Source organism: Mirounga leonina, unplaced genomic scaffold, assembly GCF_011800145.1.
Source record: "Mirounga leonina isolate KUSES-001 unplaced genomic scaffold, KU_Mleo_1.0 Mir_125, whole genome shotgun sequence".
In the NCBI taxonomy this organism is placed as follows: domain Eukaryota; kingdom Metazoa; phylum Chordata; class Mammalia; order Carnivora; family Phocidae; genus Mirounga; species Mirounga leonina.
In genome coordinates this window covers 58748481-58775307 of record NW_023270305.1, presented here as the reverse complement: position 1 = coordinate 58775307, position 26827 = coordinate 58748481, and the positions used below count along the sequence as shown (strand labels likewise).

At 40.3% G+C, this 26827-nt stretch overlaps 2 pseudogenes; one reads left to right on the top strand and one right to left on the bottom strand.

Annotated features, from left to right (window-relative positions):
- LOC118008132 overlaps positions 1-24606 on the top strand; it is a 27108-nt pseudogene extending 2502 nt beyond the window's left edge.
- Positions 11615-16332, bottom strand: LOC118007566 (annotated as a pseudogene).
- Positions 24607-26827: the final 2221 nt, after the last annotated feature.

The window sequence follows — 26827 nt, the reverse complement described above, 5'->3', positions numbered from 1 at the left end:
TTCTTTCTTTCTTTCTTTCTTTCTTTCTTTCTTTCTTTCTTTCTTTCTTCTCTCTTTCTTTCTCTGTGAAATAAGAGAATAAGAATGATGGGAGGAAGTGGGGCGAAGGAGATTTGAGATTGGAGAAGGTTTAGAGTAGTCTCAAAATTCAGAAAACTCATTAGAGAAACAGTAAAATTACTTGTCAGTTAAGTCTGGAAGCATAAATTTTACTGTCATCTGTGTGAACAATTTAGTGATTTTCCCCAATAATGTTTAGCAGCCCAGGATTATATGCCATGCAGTCTGGTATGATACAATGACAAAGGAATAAGAATGTATGTTGGTGGTAGTGATGGTAATGGTGTTAGCTACCACTGTTGAGCACTTCTCTCAGCCAGTGCTTTACGTACAATATCTCATTGAATTCTCTTTTCCAAGTAGAGATCATTGGCTTGAGAATATTTAAAAGAGAGTGGTTAATGTCAAAATTGGTTTAAGTCTAACTGAAGAGAGAAGAGGGCCGATAGAGAGGTCAGGGGACTCAGATCCTAATGAAGTATAAGAGCAATGTGAAAGGATTAGCCTGAGCAAGGGATCTGGAAGAACAGGAATATTTGGATTTAAGATTTCAAAGAGGCTGTTCCGATGATGTCAGTTTCCCTGGGAATGGATGTCAGAACTGGAAAGGTCAAAAGAATTATTGGAACAAAAAAGATGACGTCTCTTTCTGTTATTCTATATGAGGCTTAATGGAAAACACTAGTGAAACCTCTTCAGGTGAGGAAGTTGGGAGACCTTAAGTTTCTCTGGGGGACCTTTTCTACTCACCATTGGAGATAGTAACCCAAAGCCTGGGGTTAATTTTCTCAGACTACCTCCCAAACTTTTTTTTTTTTTAATCTTTTAGAGCTCAGGATACTCCACCAAAAGATAACAACCCATCATGCTTTCAGTCAGACCCTGAGGGAGACATTGGCTTCTTATCAGACCCCTCCAGGAGGCTGACTAAAATCCGTTCCTGGGAAGTGCAATAGCCCTTCATGGAAAATATTCCGAAGACGGAGGTTTCTCCTCAGGCTAGAGGAACTGCCTGGGATAATTACCAATCAAATATTTATGCCTTTGGTTCACTACCTGATAATCCAAAAAAAATGACACGTTGTTAGTTTCCTGCCTTTAGAAGTATTTGAATTGTATTAGAACGATTCATTCTACTATAATCAAATGTCCAAACTCCTGCTGTGTTGCAGTTACTAAAGGCACAAGAATATTGGACCTGAGAAATGAGAGGTTTTTACCCTAGTTCCTATATGATTTTTTCTTAGTAGGCTCTATGCCCAACATGGGGCTCGAATGCACAACCCCGAGATCAAGAGTCACATGATCTACCGGCCAAGTCAGCCAGGCACCCTATAGTTCCTATATGATTTTTTTTTAAGATTTTATTTATTTATTTGAAAGAGAGAATGCACTCTCAAGCAGGGGAGGGGCAGAGGGACAGGGAAAGAATCTCAAGCAGATTCTCAATCTCACGACCCTGAGATCCTGACCTGAGCCAAAACCAAGAGTCAGATGCTCAACCAACTGAGCCACCTAGGTGCCCCTCCTATATGATTTTTAAGTTTTGGAGTTTTTGTCCAAAAGCCCTTCTCATGCAGCGTGGCATCCACTTCACTTCATTAGAGTATATTTGGAATTCATTTTTTTACTAAGAGAAAATCACAGCTAAAAAATGAGTTTTTCTATGATTACTGCTTTACAGTCTTTCTCTTTGTTAGGCATTTTGCCATTTTACTATGATGTAACTAGATGTAGATTTCTTTTTTTTTATCTTGCAGGGGTTTGTGTTTCTTAAATGAAAAGATTCATATCATTCATCAATCATGCAAAATTTTTGGCTGTTATCTGTTCACAATTTTTCTGTTCCTCTTCTCTCTTTGTAGAATTCCTATTAGATATATGTTATACCTTCTCATTCTAATCTCTATATTTGTTACTTTCATTTTGCAAGTCTTTTCTTCTTTACCTCATTCTGGATAACTTTATCAGACCTATTTCTAATTCATAGAATTCTTTGTTATTCTGCATCTGATCTGTTTAACTTGTCCATTGAGCTTCTAATTCTAATGATTATTTTTTTAATTTTAGAAGTTCTATTTCATTCCTTTCCAAATCTGCTATTCTATTTTCATTTACTTTTGTTCTTTATGGTTCCAGTGACTTCTTTAATGATTTTAGACGTGTTTATTTATTTTAGACAATTATATTTATTTTTATTTTATTTTATTTACTTGAGAGAGAGAGCATGAGCAGGGGGAGGGACAGAGGAAGAAGCAGACTTCCAGCCGAGCAGGGAGCCCGGTGTGGGGCTCAATCCCAGGACCCCAGGATCATGACCTGAACCAAAGGCAGACGCCTAACTGACTGAGCCACCCAGGCGCCCCCAGACAATAATATTTAGACAATCCTTTCTGTTATTTTAGATTTTTAGGGGTGCTATGTGTTTGTTGATTTTTGTTCATGGTGGATCATTTGCTTGTATTTTACAATTTTTTATATTATGAGACTATCTTCATATGGCTTTTTGTCTCTGTGTAAACCCCACATGACCCAGAGCATGTTGTTTGCTTGCACCAGATCCACAGAAATAGCACAGACCCAGTACTAATCAATATTTATGTTCATTTTTCAGCTAGTGTAAATTTGAATTTCTATCCTATGTAAGTTACAGACCTGGGAATTCAGCCCTTAGAGAATTCTGGGGTTTTTTGCAATATTTTATTTCCAACTCCCTTTGGTCTGAGGCATCAGCTTCTTTCCCTGAGTAGATATCAAAACCCAAGTCACTTGCTGTTTCAAGATCCAATAACACTGCCCCAAAATTGATGCAGAATTAACTCACACACTTGTCACTCTGGCTTTCCTTTCCTCTTTGTTTCTGGATCTGGAGATTTTCCTTTTCTGTGTGTGAGCTCATCAGTTGTTATCACTTGTTATGTTTAATGCAGCGTTTCTATATAAGGGTTTCTGCATTAGCTCAGGCTGCCATACTCCTGGAACTGGAGATCCTTAAGGAATGAACTTCTAACTGTAGATTATTAGATATCATTTGGAGCAAAAGGGAGTAATCATGGTAGATTAAGAGCTTTTTTAGAATCCTCATATCATATAGCTGGTCATTGATATCCATCAAGCTATATTTATTTAAGGATTAAAAATGTATGATATTATTATTTAGAAAATGCCTATTTGATATTTGAATGCAAAGAGTTTTTCAGTACAACTGAAGCTCTTTATGTTTCTTCTTTTTGACAAGCTATGAATAATGTAGGAGGTCACAGCTTCCCTCTAATCAAATATAGTAAAGAGATGTATTTTTTAACAGTCGTTGAAGAAATTAACAATAGAGGCAGTGGAGAGATAATAACTAATGCACAAAGAGGATACATACTCTTCCCACCAACCCCCCAGTTTTTATATATATAAATAGAACAGGCCTTGCTCATAAGCAGAGAATGGAATTATCTGCATGAATAATTTGAATAGCCAGCAAGACACTCACACTATATCTGATGCTTAAAATGCTACTCTTTACAATCTGTTTCTTTGTACTAAGCAGAATCTCTTTTGAAGTTTACGGATTCATAAGAGGGGTAATATATCAAATCCCTAATTCTCCAGGGTGAATTATATATTCATTAATTCAATAAACATTATTGAGTGCCTCCTGAGTGCCAAGTTTGAGATCATAAGATGAATGACATAGTACTTGTCCTCAAGGAGTTCACTATCTAGTGGGTTGAGGGTCAAATAAACAGATAAATTAAAATTGTAACCAAATGTCAGCTGGGATCTCCCTACCTCTTAAAATCTCTAGATGAAACTAATTGAAACTGCCTTCCATAGACTGAAAAATTCAGTGCCTCACCCAGTAGTTCTGCCAGTTTGGGGGGATGGGAGATTATGTTTTTATAGTAACTCCCAGCTCTAAACTTTTGCTTCTGGTAAACTAGTTCTGTCAAGTGATCATCTTCCCCTGAGGCTTCTGTTGTTCCTGTTTCGGTACTGCTTTAATCTGAACATGGAATCTAGGCTTTTCCCTTATTTTCTACAATTTCTATACAGCAAATCATTCATAAAAGGCTGTGTGTGTGTGTGAGAGAGAGAGAGAGAGAGAGAGAATAAATGTAAGCAAGTTCAAAGAGACAAAGGGGGGCGCCTGGGTGGCTCAGTTGGTTAAGCGACTGCCTTCGGCTCAGGTCATGATCCTGGAGTCCCGGGATCGAGTCCCACATCGGGCTCCCTGCTCGGCAGGGAGTCTGCTTCTCCCTCTGACCCTAACCCCTCTCATGTGCTCTCTCTCATTCTCTCTCTCAAATAAATAAATAAAATCTTTAAAAAAAAAAAAAAGAGACAAAGGGATTTATATGCTAGAAATAACAACTTAAAATTTAATATAAAAGTTTTTTCTAAAAGATCCATTTTCTATGTGATTGCTGATATTATGGAGCTCACTGTCAGTGGGCCATTCAGACATTAAACAACTCATTCTACAGGTATTTTAATTATAGTTTTTTTAAATGCTGTAATAGGATAAAGGGAACTCTGATTGTTAGAATAGGGGGACCTGGCCTAGACTAGGAGGCCTAGAAAGATTTCTTTGAGGAAGTAGCAGTTGATGAATGAGGAGTTGGGGGAAAGGATAGTTAAGAATGATCTGGCTAGGAAAACAGCATGAGAGGAGGATTGAGGTGGGGGAAGAACTTAGCTTGGTTGTGAAGCTCAGAAAAGACAAAAGTGTACGGGAAGAGAGGATAAGAGTGGCAGAGAAGGTAAGCAGTTAGGTCATGTAGTATCTTGTAAGTTGGGCTAAGAATTTTAGATTTTATCCTGAAAGCTATTTCAGATACATGAGTATAGTGCTTTGGGCTGCACCCAGATACTTGGAGGAAGCTGAAGGGGTGACATTAGGGTGTGGAAGTCATGAAGCCAAGCGGATAGGTATGCTGCAGGCAGAGACAGAAACATGTGGAAAGTATGTGGAGTTTTCACTGAGCCTAATTAGGCCAGGGAGCAATGAATACAGTATGGCAGGAGCACAGAAAATGTCGATAAGGCAAGAGAGGAGCCAAGAAAGTAAACTGAAACCAGATTACAAATAGTCATGGATCTATGTATATTGATGATAATGATGGTAGTGGTGTTAGCTCATCCCCACCCATACAGAGTGGGCTGCTTTTCTGGACTCAGAATCTAAGTAGTTCAGTTTTTAAGTTGTTGCCTTGTTTTGATTTTTAGGTTAATCTTTTTATTTTGAGTAATTGTAGATTGACCTGTATTTGCAGGAAATAATACAGAGATATCCCTTGTACCTTTTACCCAGTTTCCCAAAATTGGTATTGTCTTGCAGAATTGGTATCATCTGTAGTACAATATTATAATCAGGATATTTACACTGATGTAGTCAAGCAAGATATAAACACTTCCACACCACAAGGATCCCTCCTGTTGCCCTTTATACTGACATTCACTTCCCTGACCCCTTCCATGTCTCTAATCCCTGGAAATTACTAATCTGTTCTCTTTTTCTATGATTTTATGGTTTCAAGATTAATATATAAATGGAATCATACAGGATATAACCTGTTAGGATTGCCTATTTTCTCTCAGATAACTCCCTGGGGAATTATCCAAGTTGTTGTGTGTGCCATAGTTGGTTTCTTTTATAACTGAATAGCATTCCATAGTACTGATTTACTATAGTTTAGCTTTTGCCATTCCAAGTAAAGTTGCTGTGAGTATTCAACTACAAATTTTTGTGTGAACATAAGTTCTAATTTCTCTGGGATAAAAATCTAAGAGTGCAATTGCTGGGTCATGCTGGCTTGCATTGCTTAGTTTTATAAATAAAATAATGCCAAACTGTTTATGTGGTGATACCTCATTGTGGATTTAATTGACATTTCCCTAATGGAGAGGGATGTTGACCTTATTTTCAAGTGCTTATTTGTTACCTGCGTGTCCTCTTGGGTGAAAAATGTCTGCTCTTTTTTTTTGCCTGCTTTTTAATTGGATTCCTAGGTTTTTTTACTGTTGAGTTCAGCATGTTCTTTATATATTCCAGGTACTAATCCTTGGTTGGATATATGATTTGCAGATATTTTCTCCTTGTTTGCAGCTTATCCTTTCATCCACTTAATAGGGTCTTTTGCAGAGTAAGTTTTTCATTTTGATGAGGTCCAATTTCTCAGTTTTTCCTTTTGTGGATCAAACTTTTGGTGTCAGATCTAAGAACTTTGCCTAGTCCTAGATTCAAAGATTTTTTTTTTTTAAGTTTCATGTTTTACATTTAAGTCCATGATCCATTTTGAGTTAATTTTTGTATGAGTGTGACATTTAGGTCAAGATTCAAATTTTTTTTTAAAGATTTCATTTATTTATTTTACAGAGAGAGAGAGAGAGAGCACGCACACAAACAGGGGGAGTGGCAGGGAGAGGGAGATGGAGAAGCAGGCTCCCCGCTGAGCAGGGAGCCCCACTCAGGGCTCAATCCCAGGACCCTGAGATCATGACCTGAGCCAAAGTCAGACACTTAACCACCTGAGCCACCCAGACGCCCCCAAGATTCATATTTTTGCCTATGAATGTCCAGTTAATTCAGTTTTAAATAACAACACTTGAAGACTACCAAGAATCTAGTCGAGGTAGCATTGTTCCAAACAGATTCATTTTATTTCAGTCTTTACTCAAACATGCAGTGGAAAGGCACCATCCACTCTTATGATCCACTGTGAGCCAATACTTGAATGAAAATGAAAATACTCTCAAGAACAAAGAGTAAGTTTTATGGTCAGTTCTTAAGTCCATAATTAGTAATACAATGAATACATTTGGCTGACTCTGCTAGAACATGGTCCTGCTAAAAATACACCTAATTTACTTTATTCAGAACACTTTCAATAGTGGGCATCTGTAAATTGTTTTTGACTGCTCAGCATCTGAACCCACTTGCTGAACCCACTTGGGAAATCCTCCCATCTAGGTCTTCGTGAGAAGTAGGCTCCTACTTCTAACTTCAGAAGCCTAAGGAGTGAGATTCACCCTCTACCCACTCCCCTGACAGCTTTGTGATCCAGATTTTGCCACCATGTACTTTAAATCTTGACCAAGTGATGCCAAAATGAAGGGATGATGGATGACATTGGATCTTTGATGGATAAGCAGTCTGGCATCCGTGGCTGTGTTGTCAGAAGCAGCAGCTGCCTACAGTCACCACTATATCAAAGGGAAGAGATGCTGGATGTTGTTGGCGGCAGCCGCATCTGAACCAGATTGTTTCTGTTACCCTCACTCCCTTGGTTCCAGCCCGTTAGCTAAGAATCTTTCTTAGCCTTTTTTATCAATTCTGTGAGGTACCTAATACTTGCCAATAAATTTATCTTCAACTTAAGTTAGCCAGTGTTGGTTACTGATAGTAAAGATGACTGACATCAAGAACCCTTCCTGATACTGTTAGCAAATTAGTCTAAAGCTGTGGTTTAGAGAGCTCCCACCCTCAGAGTTTCTGATTTCGTAGATCTGGAGTGGGGCCTGTGAATTTGCTTTTCTAACAAGTTCCCAGCTGACGCTGCTGCTGCTGCTGGTCAAGTGACCACACTTGATCTTCATCAAGTTGGTGTGATTTTATAGTTTTCTCTCAAAAAACTGCTGATTCGTGTTCCATTGTTTGATTATACCACAATTTGCTTATCCATTCATCTGTGGATGGACATTTTGGTTATTTACAGTTTGGGGCTATTACAAATAAAACTGCCATGAATATTAATGTATAGGTCTTTTTGTGGACATTATTTTCCTTTTCTCATGGGCAAATATGTGGGAGAAGACAACCTGGATCATATGGTAGGTGTATGTATAACTTTTAAGAAACTGCAAGGTATTTTCCAATATGCTGCCATTTTACATTTTTACCAGCAGTGTACAAGACTTCTTGTCTTTTTAAAAAATTTTTATTTATTTATTTGAGAGAGCAAGCACTAGTGGGGGGGGGGGTGGCAGAGGGAGAAGGAGAAGCAGGCTCCCCACTGAGCAGAGAGCCTGATGTGGGGCTCAATCCCAGGACCCCGGGATCACGATCTGAGCCGAAGGCAGATGCTTAACCGATTGAGCCACCCAGGTGCCCCAGTGTACAAGACTTCTAGTTGTTCCACATCCTTGCCTCCTTGGTATATAGTCAGTTTTTTTAACTTCAGCCTTTCTAGTAGGAGTGTAATAGTATCTCATTATGCTTCCAATTTGCATTTTCCTAAGCACTAATAATGGTGAGCATCTTTTCTGAGTACTGATTTACCATTCATTTATCTTTCTTGGTGAATTGCCTATTAAAATCTTTCATCCAGTTTTTTGGAGCCGTATTTGTTTTCTTACCGAGTTTCGAGAGTTCTTTATATATTCTGGAGATAAATCCTCTACCATATATGTAACTTGCAAGTATTTTCTCCAGTCTGTGGCCTCTTTTTTTCTCACTCTCTTAATAGGCAGAAAGTCATTTTAACCAAAATTATCAAGAGCCTCATCAGTCTTCCTAATGACTTCCCTTAATTGCTTAATATTCAAATTATTCTTTTTTTGAAATACATTCCTTTTCTATTTACTCTGCTCCTCTTGTTAACTGGCATGATTGCAATCTCACTTGGCAACAGCCTTATGTGTGATTGGAAGAATCCTTTAACATCACTTTCATCAACTTCATGAAATCTTGCACTTGTAGCAAAATGTGCAGTTAAATTCCTTCAATTCATTTGATTTGCACTTGTTTTATATTTGGGGATATTACCACAATCTCAAAGTTCAAACCAGTGAGGATGTCAACTGAGGAGCAACTGAATGAGATAGGGTAGGGAAAGTAAGTACTGGTGTTTCATATGGAAAAATATTTGAGTTGGGACTCATTTTATAAATGATCAGTTCATTAGAGAATATTAATATGACTTTTGCTTCCATACGGGAGCACAGACTTGTGTAATAAATACTAAAAAAACAAAGCTTGCAAGAAAAGACCCCTCTCTCTCTCTATTTCCTCTTATATCTTGATCCCCCCTCTCTCATTCTGCTGTAGGTACTCTGACCTTTGTTTCTTGATCAAGCCCAGTTTTTTTCTCAATATAAGAGTACCTACTTTTTCTTCTAATCAAATAAGTGGACCAAGAATTTAGATTTACTCCAAGTGCAATAGAAATCAATAGACAAGTTTTTAATCAGGAAAATGACATCATTTGATTTGAACTTTCAAAGGATTTCTCTGAATGGAGAATGGATTATACAGGGATAAGAATGGAAGTAGAGGACTAATTAGGAAGCTATTTCAGTAGTCCAGTGAGAGATGATGATGACTTATATCAAGGTGAAATAGTGAAGTGTCAGATTTGAGATATTTTGAAGGTTAAACTAACAAAATTTGGTGATAGAATGTGGTATGAGAGAAAGGGAAGAGTCATAGATGACCCCCAGATTTCTGCCTTTGGTAATAGCAGGTATGGTAGACTCATCATTGAGATGGGGAAAATAGAGGGTGGGACCAGGTTTGCGAAAAAGCAATCATGAGTTCCATACTGGCCATACTAAGTTTATCTACACGCCCTAAGTGAAGATTCAAGAAGGCTTTTGGGTATCAGTTTCTAGAATTAGTGGTAGGAATTAGGCTGGAGATATAAATTTGGAAGTTGTCAGCATATGGATATTTTATTTAATGTTAAGGGACCAAATAAGATCACCTGAAAAACAGTATAGATAGAGAAGAGAGTAAAACCTTGAGGCTCCAAGTGGGACAGAGCACAAGAAACCAATAAAGGAGTATAAGAAAAGGAAAACCAGGACCGAGTGGTGAAGACCAGCTCTGTGTTTGGATATTCACTAGGAGGTTCACTGGAATCAGCATATGGTTGTACTCATGGCTAAGATTTATCACAGTGCTATAGTAAATATGTTGTGCCAGATCATGTGAGAAAAAGACACAGGTGGCGTCTGGAAGAATCCATGAACAGGCTTCCTTAATGCCCTCTTTCTCCTGTGAGGGGTCATATAGAGCACACTCTTCCCCTAGCAGTGAAAATGCAGTAATATGTGTGTGATGTTTCTGTTCAAGGAAGCCCATTAGAGACTAAGTGCCCAAGAGTTTTATCTATGTCTAATCATGTACGTACCCTTGGTCTGGGCACAGTGAGCTATCATTATCAGTTAGGGAAAAAGGGAACACTACTTAAAATCAAGTTTTCCAATGCTAGCCAAGGGCCAACCTTGCAAGCCCCTTCAAAGGACAGCAATCTCAGGCCTGCTAGGTTAACTCTTTTCTGCACAGAATCTAAAAGGGGCATCACAGAAGCTAAAGGGGGAGAATGTTTCCAGGGAGAGAGATGCAGCTGAAGAATCAAGAAAGATAAGGACCAAAGTGACCAGTGGATTTGACAATATAAAAGTAATCACTGATTCTGATACACAAATTCTGAGGCATGGTGGGACAAAGAAGGTAGATTGAAGAGGATTCAAGAGTGACCTGGGGAGGGAGTAGAGACAGCATGTAGAGATAGGTTATTTCAAGAAGTTTTCTGTGAGGGGAAGGAAAAGAAGGAAAGGTAGTTTAAAGATGGTAGAAGTCAAGAAGAGGTTTTTTACAGATGACAGATATTAGCACATGTTTGTTTTGGGATCAAAATTATTCATTAGAAAGGGAGGGATGATGGAGAGAGTGAGGGATTGGATCCACAGCAGGAGTGAAATGATAGGAGAGATACTCCTTACATTGAACCAGGAGGGAAGAAGGAAAAGACATACAGATTTGGGAATCCAAAAATGAGCAACTCTTTTTTTTTTTTGCAGGTACACATGCTTGGGCTTTATTTAATACCATGTCAGTGACCAAGGACCAGCTCAGAATCCATAGTTGGGACAGAGTTGTGTGGCCCATGGCTCAGCAGGACTCCCATTCTCGCAGTCTGCCCTGTGCTGACATAAGCCAGGGGGTCGCCATGAAGAAGGTGTGGAACTCAGTTCACTCGCAGGTTGGTTGGGTTTTTTCTTTATTTTTTTTTTTAAGATTTTATTTATTTATTTGACAGAGAGAGACACAGCGAGAGAGGAAACACAAGCAGGGGGAGTGGGAGAGAGACAAGCAGGCTTCCCGCGGAGCAGGGAGCCTGATGCGGGGCTCAATCCCAGGACCCTGGGATTATGACCTGAGCCGAAGGCAGATGCTTAACGACTGAGCCACCCAGGCGCCCCTGTTTGTTTTTTTAAGATTTTATTTATTTATTTATTTATTTATTTATTTATTTATTTATTTATTTATTTGAGAGAGAGAGAGAGAGAGTGCACCAGCGGAGGGGAGAGGAAGAGGGAGAGAGAGAAACAGGCCCCTTACAGGGAGCGTGACATGGGGATCCATTCCAGGGATCTGGGATCATGACCTGAGCTGAAGGCAGACAGTTAACCAACTGAGCCATCCAGGCACCCCTCACTCACAGGTTTTTAGAGCCCTTATAAAATTAACTTTTTATTCAAGCATTTGCTTCTCCTAGAAACTCGGACACTGGTGGGTGGGCCAGGGCGGGCTCTAAGCACTGGCTTTTGTTTCGGTTTAAGCTTGTTCCAAACCCTCCCCAGGGCCATTTTTCCCATGAAGAAGGTGATGGGAAAATTACACTTCTACCAGTCTCTTATAATACATGTGCTTCTGAAAATTTGTCCTTAAAAGTTCCTTAAAAAGTCAGCTATTTCTTCTGCATCTAATGTTGCTTTTTGACCTGATCCTGCTCTCAGTCCCAGGCCTTTAACTTTTAGTTGTGAGTGAATAAATTCTTCCTTTTCCTTATGAAATGTCAAATTCTGGTTTGCCCAGACTGTTGGTTCCATTCTTGTGTTTCTTGTCTTAATTCTCTTAGCTTTTATTCCAACAGTGATTCATTTTCAGGGATGTAAAAGTGAACAGGTTGAAGGTTTGAATTTTTATCTGGGGTCCTATCCAATCATGGGAAAATTTTTCTGGGAGGGCAGAATCCTGAGACCTGACTCGGTGCCACATCCCTGAATTCTGTGCCGTGCTCCAGGGAGAGCTGATGGCCAGGCCACCGAAGGCATGGCAAAATGGAGGGAGAAAGGCCCTCCTTGAGGGCTGCGAGGCTGTGATGGTCCACGTCCCCCCACAAAATGAGCAATTTCTGACGGTTTTTATTTCCTCAGAGAAGTATGAGGCAATGACCTCAGTTGAAAGTAGAGAGTGTGGAAAAGATGTGAAAGGTGTGAGGAAAAAGGAGAAAGTTGGGAATTTGTAGAGTAAGGAAGAAAATCATTTGGGAAAAAGAATGTATAAAATGGGAAGCTGGCAGGAGAGAGGTCATGCTAGAGGTTTAGGAGGACTGTGTAATTATTTAAAATGTTTTATTAATGAGAGGCAATAATTTGAATTTTTAAAAAAGATTTTATTTATTTATCTGAGAGAGAGAACGAGCAGGGGGTTGGGGCAGAGGGAGAGGGAGAAGCAGACTCCCCACTGAGCCGGGAGCCCAATGCAGGACTTGATCCCAGGACCCCAGGATCACGACCTAAGCCGAAGGCAGACGCTTAACCGACTGAGCCACCCAGATGCCTGATAATTTGAATTTATATCATTGAAATGTTTCAACTTCTACTAAGGTCTGCTTCAAAAGGAAACTATTGTATTGGATAGCAGTTAAAAATAGGAAGGAAAGGATGGGGCCTTCAAGCAAACAGTTCTTTATTACCTCAAAACTACTTTAATATAACAATTTTTTTCCTAAATTACCACTGAACAGTTGAAACTGAATGACCAACTAATCTCCTCAGCCTAAACACACATACAAAATATACCTCTAGCATTACATTATAACTTCCCCAATCAAACAAAACAGGAAGAGTGGTTATGTTTAGCTGATTGTGTGAGATGGTCTGTCATATAGAGTTTCCGTTAAATTCTGATTATCAAGTTAGTGTATTAAGTGGCAGATATGTGTGTGTATGTATGTGTATATATATACCTTTCAATACTGCCATGGCAGGAATATCTTTCCATTTTCACAGATATGTCTCATGAACACAAACATAAAATATATTCAAAAGAAGCTTCAAGAATCTTCTCTGATGGACATATTTTTAGTGTCTGTACTGACTCTCATATTTGCTGAACCCCAGCTGCAGCTCTTGTCTCAGAGAACTGCCCTGTTCCTCCCATTTATTCCATTATTACTTTCAGTTGTGAGATGAAAATACTCTCTTTAAAATAAATTGGCTCCTCTAAATAAAGAAATGTTCAAATAGCTACTTTAGTCTCTCATCTCAAGTTAAATCAGAGAAAAGATTTCAGCATCAAACCTGCAGTGACCTTGGTGTTTTTCTCAATACCTAAATCACTGTTACCACATTTCTTAATTTTCTAATGCATGAAATAATTAAACTTAGAATATGCCTTTCCTAGACACAATTAATTCAGTGCTGTGATCAATTTAATTTTTACTTGTATGAATTTTATAATGTGTAACTTTTTATGTATTTCCGAAGTATGTTTTTAAATATTTATTTATTTGACAGAGAAAGACACGATGAGAAAGGGAACACAAGCAGGGGGAGTGGGAGAGGGAGAAGCAGGCTTCCCGCTGAGCAGGGAGCCCGATGTGGGGCTCAATCCCAGGATCCTGGGATCATGACCTGAGCTGAAGGCAGACGCTTAACCACTGAGCCAACCAGGTGTCCCATCTTTCCAAAGTATTTTTATATTAGTTAGGGAGTGGATGTAACATCTATGAGAGATAAAGGTGGTGGAAGGTGGATTGAGTAGGGAGAGCCTGCAGACCTGCATGCTGATCTGACACCTGTGAAAAAAGTGGCGAGGAAACAGGATTGGATGGTGAGAGCCTCAGACTTTGATGTACAGCCAGCAAAGTCTCAGCCAACCCACTGGGGAGCTCCAGAGCAAAGATCGCGTGTTAGAGAAGGCCTGCCTTAGGTAGATGTGGCTAGACCCTAGTACTGCTGTGATTATTAGTCATTGGTGGGGGCTGCTATGGGAACAGGATGACCTCAGCTAGAATACTGCTGTGGTGGGTCCTAAAGGTGCTGCAGTTGGAGGCTCTTAGCTGACTGCATTCTAACAGATGAAGGGAGATCCAAGCAACACATGTTCATGCCTCCTACATCAGTTGTGCCCCTTTTGCTAAGATTGGTTTTTGCAAGCAGTTCAGTTGTTCACAAATTCAAATCATGGATTATTGCACAGACTCCTAACTTTTCTCCTTTTGGCCAGTCCCTCATCTCTCCATGAAATACTCTTAGCAGGGGTGCCTGGGTGGCTCAGTTGGTTGGGCATCTGCCTTCTGCTCAGATCATGATCCCGGAGTCCCACGATCAAGTCCTGCATTGGGCTCCCTGCTCAGTGGGGAATCTGCTTCTCTCTGTCTGCTCCTCACCCCGCTTGTGTTCTCTCTTGCTCTTTCTGTCTCTCAAGTAAATAAATAAAATGAAAAAAAAAAACACTTTTAGCAGATTAATCTCCAAAAAGATCATTTTTATTCTGTCAGTCCTTTGCTCAAAAATATTCAGTGTCTCTCTGTTATTCACAAAATAAAGCCCGGACTCTAACCTGGTGCTGAAGGCTAACACAGGACTAGCCCCAACCTAGCATTCTGTTTTTATCTAACTTTATATCCTTCCTGGTCAGTCCATGTGGGGCCTACGTGTGATCTCTCCAACATTCTATTTATATTCACGTATTTCTTGTTGTTCTATTCCATTTGACACACCATTCTTCCTTCTATCTACTTACAGAAATGCCCAACCCGTCTTTTAAGGTCCAGTTTGTATTTCCTCTCCAACCAAAATCAGTATCTTACCCTTCCTCAGAAATCGTTCAGTATGTCTCCCACCTATTCATATTCTTCCTTATTACTCAAATTTTATTTTACTTTATTATTTTATTTTATTTTATTTTATTTTATGTAGTTTCCACGTCCAACATGGAGCTTGAACCCTGAGATTAAGAGTCACATTCTCTACCAACTGAGCCAGCCAGGAGCCCATTATTATGCAAGTTTTGATGTGAACATGTCTCTTTCCCAAGTATCCTGTTATATCCTTTGGGATAAGAGGAACACAGTGTTGGTTTTTATTCCGCAAGTACTCCACGATTGAATGAAGAGAGAGATGCATGAGAGAATAGGCAGTATAAGAAGCCACTACAGACATGCAAAAAATAAAGGAGAGACAAAAATTTAGGGTAGGGTGATATAGGAAAATACATTGGCAAGTGAAAAAATATTCCATGTGACTATTTTGTGGGAATGGATGACTTTCTTCACTTTCCTGTTTCTTAGTCAGAGACCAGAGCAGAATTCTTTATCCAAGGTACAGAGATGTTTAGGTTAATTATGAATGGGCTATGGGGGATGTGCTAATCAAAATCTCTGAAATTTATAAAAAGTTTTATATATGTATATGTGACTTTTCTGAGAATAAGATCCGTAACTTATCTGATTTTCAAAGGAGTCTGTGATCATAAAGAGAGGGTGGCTCAGGTCGTTGGGCGTCTGCCTTTGGCTCAGGTCCTGATCCCAGGGTCCTGGGATCGAGCCCCGCATCGGGCTCCCTTCTCCGTGGGAAGCCTGCTTCTCCTTCTCCCACTCCCCCTGCTTGTGTTCCCTGAGCTGTGTCTCTGTCAAATAAATAAAATCTTAAATAAATAAATAAATAAAATAAAACCATTTGACCAGAGTTTGGGGCATTGGTAGAAGAGAGGTTGAGTAGGATTGAACGTCATTTGGAAAGCAGGAGATCATTGGTAATCTTAAAGAAAATAATTTCTGAAGAACGAAGAAAGCAGAAGCCAGATCCCCAGGAATTAAGGAGTGAGTGGGTGGTGAGGAAGTAGAAGTAGCAAATATAGATTTTACTTCCAGAAATGTATCAGTGAACGAGAAGGAGATATATGATAATTTAAGAACTAGTAGGATCAGGGAAGGTTTTTTTTGATAGGAGATACTTGAGCATATTTATAAGGAAGAGGTGAAAGGGGAGAATAGAGGAAGTAGATGGGGAAGTGTCTGGGTAGTCTGGGTTTATGTTGTAGTAGCACCTCCAAGAGAATAGTGACACAAAACATAAAAATTTATTTCTCACTAGTGTAAACTCTACTGTAGATTGCTATCCTCCATGCTGAGACCCATTGAGGCTGGTTGCTTCAGTCCTTGGGCTATATGCTCATGACCGGGGGGAAGAGAGAGATGAAGGGGTGATGCAGAGAGGTCTTACTGCCACCACTGTGAAGTGACACCTGTTACTTCCATTCATGTTTCACTGGGCAGAACTAGTCCCCTGGTCATGCTTAATTGGGGGAGGGGGACAAAGGGGAGGGACAGGGAATGTAGAAGAAATACAAAAAGAGGGGACCTGGGTGGCTCAGTTGTTAAGCGTCTGCCTTCGGCTCAGGTCATGACCCCAGGGTCCTGGGATCGAGCCCCACATCGGGCTCCCTGCTCAGCGGGAAGCCTGCTTCTCCCTCTCCCACTCCCCTTGCTTGTGTTCCTGCTCTCGCTATCTCTCTCTCTGTCAAATAAATAAAATCTTAAAAAAAAAAAAATATGAAAAGAGATTTGGGGTCGCCTGGGTGGGTCAGTTGGTTAAGCATCTGCCTTTGGCTCAGGTCATGATCCTGGAGTCCTGGGATCCTGCATCAGGCTCCCTGCTCAGCAGGGGAGTCTGCTTCTCCCTTTGCCCCTCACCCCGCTCGTGCTATTTCTCTCTCTCTGTCTCTCTCTCTCAAATAAATAAATAAGATCTTAAAAAAAAAAGAAAGAAAAGAGATTTAGTGAACATACAATTATCTTTACTATATGAAAAGGTCAAGAAAAAAGCGAAGAGCATTTTGGGAAGTTAAAAGTGGCATAGTTTTTAAATGTCCCCATATGTTCCTACAAAAACAGAGCAAATTGATTAGCAAAATCTAGGGGTGCCTGGGTGGCTCAGTCAGTTAAGTGTTTGACTCTTGATTTTGGCTCAGGTCGTGATTTCAGAGTCATGAGATTGAGCCCCACATGGGGCTCCCTGTTGGGTGCAAAGCCTGCTTAGGATTCTCTCTCTTCCTCTCCCTCTGTCCCTCCCCATTCCCCCTGCCACAGCTCTATCTCTCTTTCTTAAAACAAACAAAATCTAAAACCCGCAAACAACATTAATAACAAGTTTAGGTAGCAAGGTATGAACTTCCAAATATACCCAGGTGGGCACACATCATGAAAGCAACAAGATTCACATGTGATAGGAGGTCAAGAGCGCCAAAACAAAACAAAACACCAGATCACAAAAAGATGCCCCAAAAAGGAGCCCCACCTGGTATATAAAACTAGAGAGTTCATCTAAGGGTAGCAGTTAAAATTGAGAAGCTTTGTGGGCTCAATTTTTCAGGTAAACACAAGGGAACCTGGGAAGATCAGATGGTGCTGGAATGGTCTAGGCTCTATGGGATGGTGCTAGGATGGTCTAAGCTATATGTGCTTTCACAACCAACCTGAGCTCCCTACCAGGAGCAAGCCCTACATGAGAGAGAAGCTGCTAGGACAAGACAGAAAACAGGCCACATTATAACTACCACAAATAGTATATTAATTATAAAAACTCCAAATCTCATTTAATTCCCCTATTTTCCTTACCAATTATATTCAGTAGCATTGTTTGATCTCACATGTAAGAGGACTTGTAATGAGATTACATAGCACCATCAAGATACTTCATTAATAAGATACAGTCAACACAGAGACCCTTCAAATTTGACCACAAACTCTCTCCCATTATCAAATTCCCAAGGAAAATAGAAGTCTAAAGATTAAAACCCCTTAAAAATTTAAGTCAAGAGAAATTACTGACCAAACTCAGATTCTCTTGCCCTTGAGATTTAAACTTCAGAGAAATACAATGTTCAGAACTCATCCTTTCCACTTCATGTTTCACTCAATTAGAAGAGTTTTTCAGGGGGCGCCTGGGTGGCTCATTCATTAAGTGTTTGCCTTTGGCTCAGGTCATGATCCCAGGGTCCTGGGATTGAGCCCGGTGTCGGGCTCCCCACTCAGCAGGAAGCCTGCTTCTCCCTCTCCTGCTCCCCCTGCTTGTGTTCCCTTTCTCACTGTGTCTCTCTGTCAAATAAATAAATAAAATCTTAAAAAAAAAAAAAAAAAGAAGAGTTTTTCAAGGAGTAAATAGGGTTTGAATTTTTTGTAAACCGTTGTAGCTTGGACAAAAATTGTATTAGTTTAATATCGTCTCTCATTAAGTTTCTAGATAATCAAAAAAGTTCATAAGGGGGCGCCTGGTGGCTCAGTTGGTTAAGCATCTGATTCTTGATTTTGACAAGTTATACCCCACCTCTAAGAACTTCTGCCCAGAAGTAGCACACACCTTTTACTCACATCACTTCCATTCACATTCCATTGGTCAAAGCATGTTATGTAGCCTTCTAACTACAAATGGAACACAGAAGGATTCTATTGCCTTTGAGCTGCATTTAGAACTCTATTCACCAGTACTGCTTGAGTTGTGTCTTCTGAGCTGACAATTGTAATCCTTGCCATCAGTTGCTGTAACTGCATTCAGCTAGAGAATAGCCTAAGCCAATGTTTCCCAAACTTGTCTGATCAAAATAATCACCTAGATGCTTATTATTATTTAACAACTGCATGCAAAAAAATACTGATTCCTATGTTCTATTCCTGCAGTAATGATTCAGTAGTTCTGAGATGAGGCCTAAGAATCCGTATTTTTTAAAAATACCCTCTGTTAGACAAGGAAACCTCCTTCCTAGCGTAGGTATTTATTTAATAGACTTTATTTTTTAGAGTGGTTTTAAGTTCATAGAAAAATTGAGTGGAAAGTACAGAGAAGAGTTTCTGTATATCCTCTAACCCTGCACATGTACAGCCTGCCCCGCTATCAACATCCCGCACCAGAGTGGCACTTTCCTTACAACGGATGAATCTACGTTGATGTATCATTATCACCAAAAGTCCATAGTTTACCTTAGGGTTTACTCTTGGTGTTGTACATTCTATTGGCTTAGACAAATGTATAATGACATGTATCCACAAGTATAGTATTTAGAATTATGTCACTGCTCTAAAAATTCTCTGCTCTGCCTATGCATCCCTCCTTCCCAAACTCCGGGCAACCATTTATCTTTTCACTGTCTCCATAATTTTGCCTCCTTCAGAATGTCATATAGCTGGAGTGGTATAATATGTAGCCTTTTTAAGATGGGTTTCTTTCACTTAGTATTATGCATTTAAGATTCCACCACATCCATTGATGGCTTGATAGTTTTTTGTTTTTTTTTAGAGAGAGAGAGAAGGTGGGAGAAGGGGCAGAGGGAGAGGGAGAGAGAGAATGTTAAACAGGCTCCATGCCAAGTGTGGAGCCCCATGTGGGGCTCAATCTTACAACCCATAGTTCATGACCTGAGCTGAAATCAAGAGTCAGACACTTAACTGACTGAGCCACCCAGGCGCCCCAATAGCTTATTTCTTTTTAATGCCTAATAATATTCCACTGACTAGATGTACCACAGTTTATCCATTTACCAACAGAGATATAGCTTGCTTGCTTCTAAGTTTTGGTAAGAGTATGTTTAGTTTCATGAGAAACTACCAAATTGTCTTCCAAAATGGCTGTACCATTTTGCATGCCCACCAGCAATGAAAGAGCATTCCTATTGCTCCATATCCTTGTTGGCATTTGTCCCAAACTGTAGCTGTTAAAAGCCCATACTACTGTCAAGGTTAAAACATTCTAAAGTCCACTCATACCTCCGAATTTATATAGCTCCTCTAAATTTCCAGTTTGGGTTTTGATTTTTTAATATTTCTCAACATCTGTCGGTTGGGAGGTCTTCAGACGTCAGGGCCATACTCCCTTTCCAAACTACAGGTTTCCCCAGGCCCTCTAGAGGCCGAGCTGGCCTCCTGTACATCTTATGGCCAGTGAGAGAGTGATTGGTCCTGGCTGTGTGGACTGGCTGGCTGCCAAGAAATCTAAAGCCTGGTTAGAGAATGCTAGTTTATTCTGGACAAACTTACCTATCAAGTGAGTCATTCCACTTCCCCTAAGGTAGAGTAAGTATAAGGGCAGAGAGGCCAAGAGTTACATTCATTGGGTTCCTTCTTCATGGGAAGAAACAGAGAGTAGAGGAGAAGCTTTCTTTGTAGCAGGGTGGTCTCTGTCTTCTGGTGAAGAAGGAGACAACCTCATGTCATAAAAATATTTCAGGCAGGGCAAGATTTGGGAACTTTAGGAAAATAGAGGTGGTTTAGAGTAGCTGTTGTGGGGAATGGAATAGGGACTCAAGGAGAGATTAATTATAAAAAAAAATTCCTGGGGCGCCTGGGTGGCTCAGTTGGTTAAGCATCTGCCTTCAGCTTGTGTTGTGATCCCAGAGTCCTGGAATCAAGCCCCGTGAGCCCACATTGGGCTCCCTGCTCAGTGGGGAGTCTGCTTCTTCCTCTCCCTCTGCCTCTCCTCACCCCTGCTCATGCTCGCTCTCTCAAATAAATGAATACAATCTTTTAAAAAAATTCCTGAGTGTACCTGGTGGTCTAGAAGTCCAACTAGGTCCAGGAAGTAATCAAGGTTTAAATCAAACCAGGAGCTGAGATGAAAAAAGTGAAAAGTGGAAGGGACTAGTACCAAGCAGAGTGGGAGAAAACCAAGATAACTATGGTGACGAGGCTCCACAAAGGACAAGTGAAGCCAATTGGAATACTGATACTGCTGGCTAATGTTCATCACAGATTTAATGTGTGCCAGGTTTATGTGGATTATCTCATTTAACCTTCAGAGGAAACCTGTGAGAAATTTAGGGCATAGAGGGATTAAGTAATTTGTCTCTGGTCACTCAGCTAGTGAAGGGAGGGTCATGATTTAAACCTAGGCAGACTGACTCTATAATCCATAGCCTTAACCATAGCACTACTAGGTGAGAGTTGATGGAATTTATATTACTCTGAGGACAAATACCAGGTTCAGTAGAATGGGAGAAATGATGAGCAAAGAGGTGATGGCTGGGGATGGGCATTTATTTAAAATCTGAGAAGTTGAGCAGATTCAATATCCAAGGAAGAAAGGTGGCAAGAAGTCAATCAGGCTGAGAAAATATGAGCTCAGGTCATCAAAAAGTCATGGACAGGGATGTTGAAGTTGTCAAGGGTGATGGAATTGGAGAGAAAGTGGGATGTTCCAGAAGCTATCAGGGAACATAAAAGATATCCCCAAGGCTGGTAGACAAATTTGATAGGGAAAAGAGGATGGCATAAACATTTGTCCTAAATATCAAAGGTGCATATGCAATTTATTGTAATCATTCTCTCTCTCCTTCTCTCCCTCTGGAGAGAACAACTCTCCTTTATTTCACTTAGGAAAAAGGTAAGGAAAAAACAAAGACTGAAAAGACATGTGGCACTGCTAATAATCATGGCTACTTGGTGACAAAGTAAAATAATGCTTTGTATTATTCCATTTTCAAATTTGTATTATGTTATCCTTCATGAATACATAGCATTTTTTGTAGTTGTCTGTCTCTATCTCTGTTATCATATTAGAGGGAAGACCTCTGCTATGCAGTTCTTAATCTCTTTTAAAGTCACATACACTTAATGCTATATTTTGTGCCTTTTTTTTTTTTGAGTCCTTTTTTTTTTTTTAAGATTTATTTATTTATTTATTTGAGAGAGAGAGAATGAGAGAGAGCAAGCACATGAGAGGGGGGAGGGTCAGAGGGAGAAGCAGACTCCCTGCCGAGCAGGGAGCCCGATGCGGGACTCGATCCAGGGACTCCAGGATCATGACCTGAGCCGAAGGCAGTCGCTTAACCAACTGAGCCACCCAGGCGCCCGAGTCCTTTCTTATTTCTACTGACTGCTCTTTTCTCTTTGGAAAGTGGTTTGTGTCATTTAGCACTGAGCTTTGGTACTTTTGGTACTAGATCTTTATTAGAAATATCAGATGATAATCTGGCACATTGTGACATCTAGGTATATTTTCAGCTGTTTTCTATTTATGTATCTCTTGGTGTATTTTTTTTAAAGAAAATCTAATATCTTTCTTTTCCTTCTAGGGCATTCTTCCCTTGTGGAAGATACTTTGTCAAATTCATAAACGCTTTCAAAGAATCTGATATGCATTTTAAATGGTTTCAAGGCTTTTCTGGTTTCCAGAATATCTATACCTGAAAGTTTTATACTTGAAAAGTACCTGTAGACTTTACTAATATAAAATACTCCTGAAATAGTCAAATTCCCCTTGATAGGTTAGTTGTTGAATTTAAATTTGTTTTGGATTTGTCTTTCTGTTTTCCCTGTGCCAAATACAGGCACAACACCTTGGTATGGCATTCAGGGAGTTATTTATCAGAATCTGGTTTTTCCTTCCATCCTCATTTCCTCCAGGGGCTGCCACCCTGACCCACAGTTCTGGCCTTTATCATCTGTGGCCTGGGGTATTTTAAGAGCCTCCCAGGTGGTTGGCTGCCCCCGGCACTCCATCCGCTATCATCTTTATCCAGAATGATCCTATTGAAACATGTCAGGTCATGTCATTCTTTGGCTCTTGAATGGCTTCCCATCTCTTTCAGAGTAATAGCCAAGTCTTCACAGTAGCTAAGAGTTCCCAAGTGATCTGGCCCTTCTTCCCTCTCTCACCTTGCCCTTCCCTCTCCCTCTCCTTCTGTTCCAGCTGTACTAACTTTTTGCTGTTCCTTGAATATTCCAAGATGCTCCTACCTTCAAGTCTTTGCTCAAAATGTCACCTTTTCAAGGAGGCCTTCTCTGAACCCCTATTTTAAATTCACTTCCCCAGCAATATCTATTCCTTTCCCCTGCCGTTTTTTTGTTAATAAAATATTTATTATCATCTGATATATTTTAATGAATGTATTATTTATTATCTGCACTGCCATACACTCAAATATAACTTCCACGAGTAGCTTAGAGAACAGTACGAGACATGGAGAAGGCTCTGCAAGAAGAAACAAAAAAGTTGAATGAATTAACTTAGCAGTTAGCATGAGAAATGAGAAATGTTTGCTAAACAAAATGATGTTCTAGGACACTGGATAAGAATCTATGTTTACAATGGAATCTTTCAGAAGCTTATTGGAATCCCAGATGACTGGGCGCAGTAGGGAATGCAAACCTTTTGGTTTGTGTGACTGACCTCCCTTTTCAGCTTCTGGGCTCCCGTGGTGAAGCTAAGGGTGGGGCTGGGGTAGTACTTATCTTCTCTTAGTTTAGCTAAACTAAATTGAGGTTGCAGGATTGCTTTTACTTGACGATATAGAAGTACGTAATACTATTTAGCTAGCTTCTCCATTCTCTAATCTGTCATAAACTTTCATTAGGAAATCTTGTGCAGCTTTTATGGAAGAATATGTATCTCCCTCTTCATTGGAGCTTCTAGCAAGTTTTATGTTGGGCTCTAAATCGCAAATGAAGCACGGTTTTATTTCAAGAAAGAAATAGAAGTTAAAAACCAAACAAATCTTTAACTCCAAGTTCTGTTTTCAGGATGCTAGACTATTCTCTGATTAATCAGTGCCTGGAATCTGCAACCACCATTGGGGTGACATAGTTTTACACTTGCAGGTGGTTTAAAGAACCCATTGGAGGGCACCACGTTGGTGTCTTTGCTGCTGCTGAGGGTGGTGGTGGTGTGTTCGAGCAACTAGACTTGAGCATGGAGGCACACAGCATCCTCAGCAAACAAGCATTCAATGTCCACTTCTTTGGAACAGGAACTCACGTGACGTTGACAGGACCAGCACGTGACGAGCCAAATATTTATGATTTCAAAACTACTTAAGATTAAATGTACAATGATTTCCTTAGGAAGGTCAGAAGGACATTTTACGTATATTGGACAGAAATAAGAGAATCAAACCCTGGCTAGAAATGTTCCAGAATGGCAAAGATCTGTTTGATCTGCTCCTCACCTGTGAAGAGAGAGTGAATGACCAGACGGTTGAAGATCTGAATTCCAGAGACAGAGATCTGCCAGCCTATGCTTGTGAGCAACGTGGACATCCAGAACCACGATGGAGAGGCCACCCTGGAGACATTCTTCATCCATGAGCTATGCCAGTGCATTCAGCACAGGGGGGATGTGCAGAATTAAATTGATGAGCTGCTGCAGGATTTGGAGGAGAGCTACATGGCCTTCCTGCACACAGTCGCCTGCTTCCACTGACCTGCCTAGCCTAGTGCCTGGCAGGCCATCCACCCTCCTGAACCCATCTTCTTGAGCTTCCTCTTGGTAATGCTTTTTCCTTCCTGATATTTGTTTTTCCATTTAGGTATTCTGCCAGTGGATGGTAGTAATACCCAAATAAACTGTACCTATGAAATGAGAATATCCACATAAATGCTAGATTAAAAACAATCAAATTTTTTTTCTATCTCACTCACTTTTACTTATGAGTGGGATTTTGATTATAAAGATTTTTTCTTTAACCAAAAAAGAAAACAATGGTTTATAGTACATTTCCCCTGTACATCTGTCTTTCTTTGTGGTTTCTTCTCCTCCCCCCACCCCCAAGCTTGCTGGAATGTTCAAATACCCTGAATAAAGCAGTGGACTTTATCTTATTAGGAAAGTAAGAAAATTAAAAAATAAGGAAGCTGTTGGACTAGAAGGGTGCGGGCAATCCCCCCCAACGCCATTCTCCATTTAAACCAGCTCTGAAGATTCACCCTTCCCTACACCTTGGATACAATTTTGATCAGCTCTCAATTTCAGATAATTCTTAGATAAGAAAAAATCTAGTCCACATTAGAGGATCCATGTTTGAGATGGTGTTGCTCTTAAAAGGGGCAGGCACCCTTTAAGTCCAAGCCACTTTCCTCCTGTAGGATTGTACTTTGTCCAACTCCCACCCCACGTCCACATCGGCTCTGAGTATGGCTCCCTCTTGGGACTGCATCTCTCTCTCCTGCCCTTCCCTCCCTTGGCTCTGCCATCTGTGGCTAATGTAGCCACAGCCTTTCACTTAGAGCATTTTTTTTTAAAAGATTTTATTTATTTGACAGAGAGAGTGAGAGAGCACAAACAGGGGGAACAGTAGAGGGAGAGGGAGAAGCAGGCTTCCCGCCGAGCAGGGAGCCTGATGCGGGGCTCGATCCCAGGACGCTGGGATCATGACCTGAGCCGGAGGCAGATGCTTAACCATCTGAGCCACCCAGGCACCCCTCACTTAGAGCATTTTCAAAGTGAGACAGTTCCCATGTACCCCCAAATTTCAAGTTCTCCAAGTGATTCTCTTAAAAACCTCCTCCTCTGAGGGATAAGAACTCCCATGTTGCCTCATGCATGTGGGCTTGGGGGAAAGGAAATGCATAGCAACACAGGGAACAGACCTCACCACCTGCTTCTTCCACCTCAGTGAATTTTTCATCAACTCATATAGTCTGGAGGAGGATGATACCTTAGGACTGACAGAACTGGTTCCTCAGTGTTTTAACAATTCAGAAAAGTGCACGCCTTTAGAGCAAGGGAAGTACTTGACATCTGTTACGCAAACAATAGAGCCCTCAGCTGAACCTGAGAGTCTCTGCTGCCAGTCATTTTAACAGATTTATTTGTCAGTTTGTTTGCCACACTCAACTGTCCCTCTTCATTTCACCCATAGACCCTGAAATATTATAAGAAAGTCTCTGTCTAGGTAACAGATGGTTGAACCAGAGATGGACTTCTGACCCTGGTGACCAATCCAAAAACTGATCCAAGCTGGTTCTTTCCTGAGAACTTTTTTTAAACATCTTTTAAAGATTTTATGTATTTATTTCAGGGAGGGAGGAGGGGAGGTTGGAAAAGAGAGAGAGAGAGCAGGAGCAGTGGGGAAGGGCAGAGGGAGAGGGAGAAGCAGACTCCCCACTGAGCAGGGAGCCTGCCTGGGAGCATGACCTGAGCCAAAGGCCAAAGGCCTTTCTCCACCTACTGAACCACCCAGGTGCTCCTCTCCTGAGAACTTGGACTGAGACTTAACTGAAAGTTAATTCAGAGTCAGGAGTGAGAGTTCTAATGGGCAAACTGATAGTGAGTAAGCAGAAGGAAGCACAGGGAAGTGGGAAAGCATATAGCAGAGAGGCGCAGAGAGCAGTGTCTAGTGCCTTTCCATTTCCTGGGATGCATTGTACCATACTCTCTGCATTTGTTTCTGTAAGATTCTCTTAAGTTCTTTTTTTATGGCCCCTGCTTTCACTTTAGCTACTTGAATGAGAAATGTCTGTTCCTTGCAAACAAATAAACAGACTAGCATCATAAATTTGTAAAATGTTATTTTTTTTCATTTGCCCCTTCTTTTTATTAAGTGGTTGTATTTCTCATTATTAAATTTTGAGAGTTCTTTATAAATTCTGGATTCAAATCCTTTATCAGATATATGATTTGCATATATTCTCACCTAGTTTGTGGCTTATCTTTTCATTTTCTTAAAGATGTCTTTCAAAGAGAAGTTTTGAATTTTGATGAAGCCAGATCAATCCATTTCTTTCTTTTTTTTTTTTTATGAATAGCACATTTGGTGTTGTAAGCAAAGAAATCTTTGTTTAAAGTGAAGTCACAAAGATTTTCTCCTAAGCTTTCTTCTAGAAGTTTTATAGTTTTATTATATTTTACATTTAGGTCCATGATTTATTTTTGGTTAATTTTTGAACATAGTGCAGGGTTTGTTTTGGGGAGGATGGGGCACATGAATATCCAATTGTTTCAATACTATTTATTGAGAAGATTCCACTGAATTGCTTCTGAGACTTTGTCA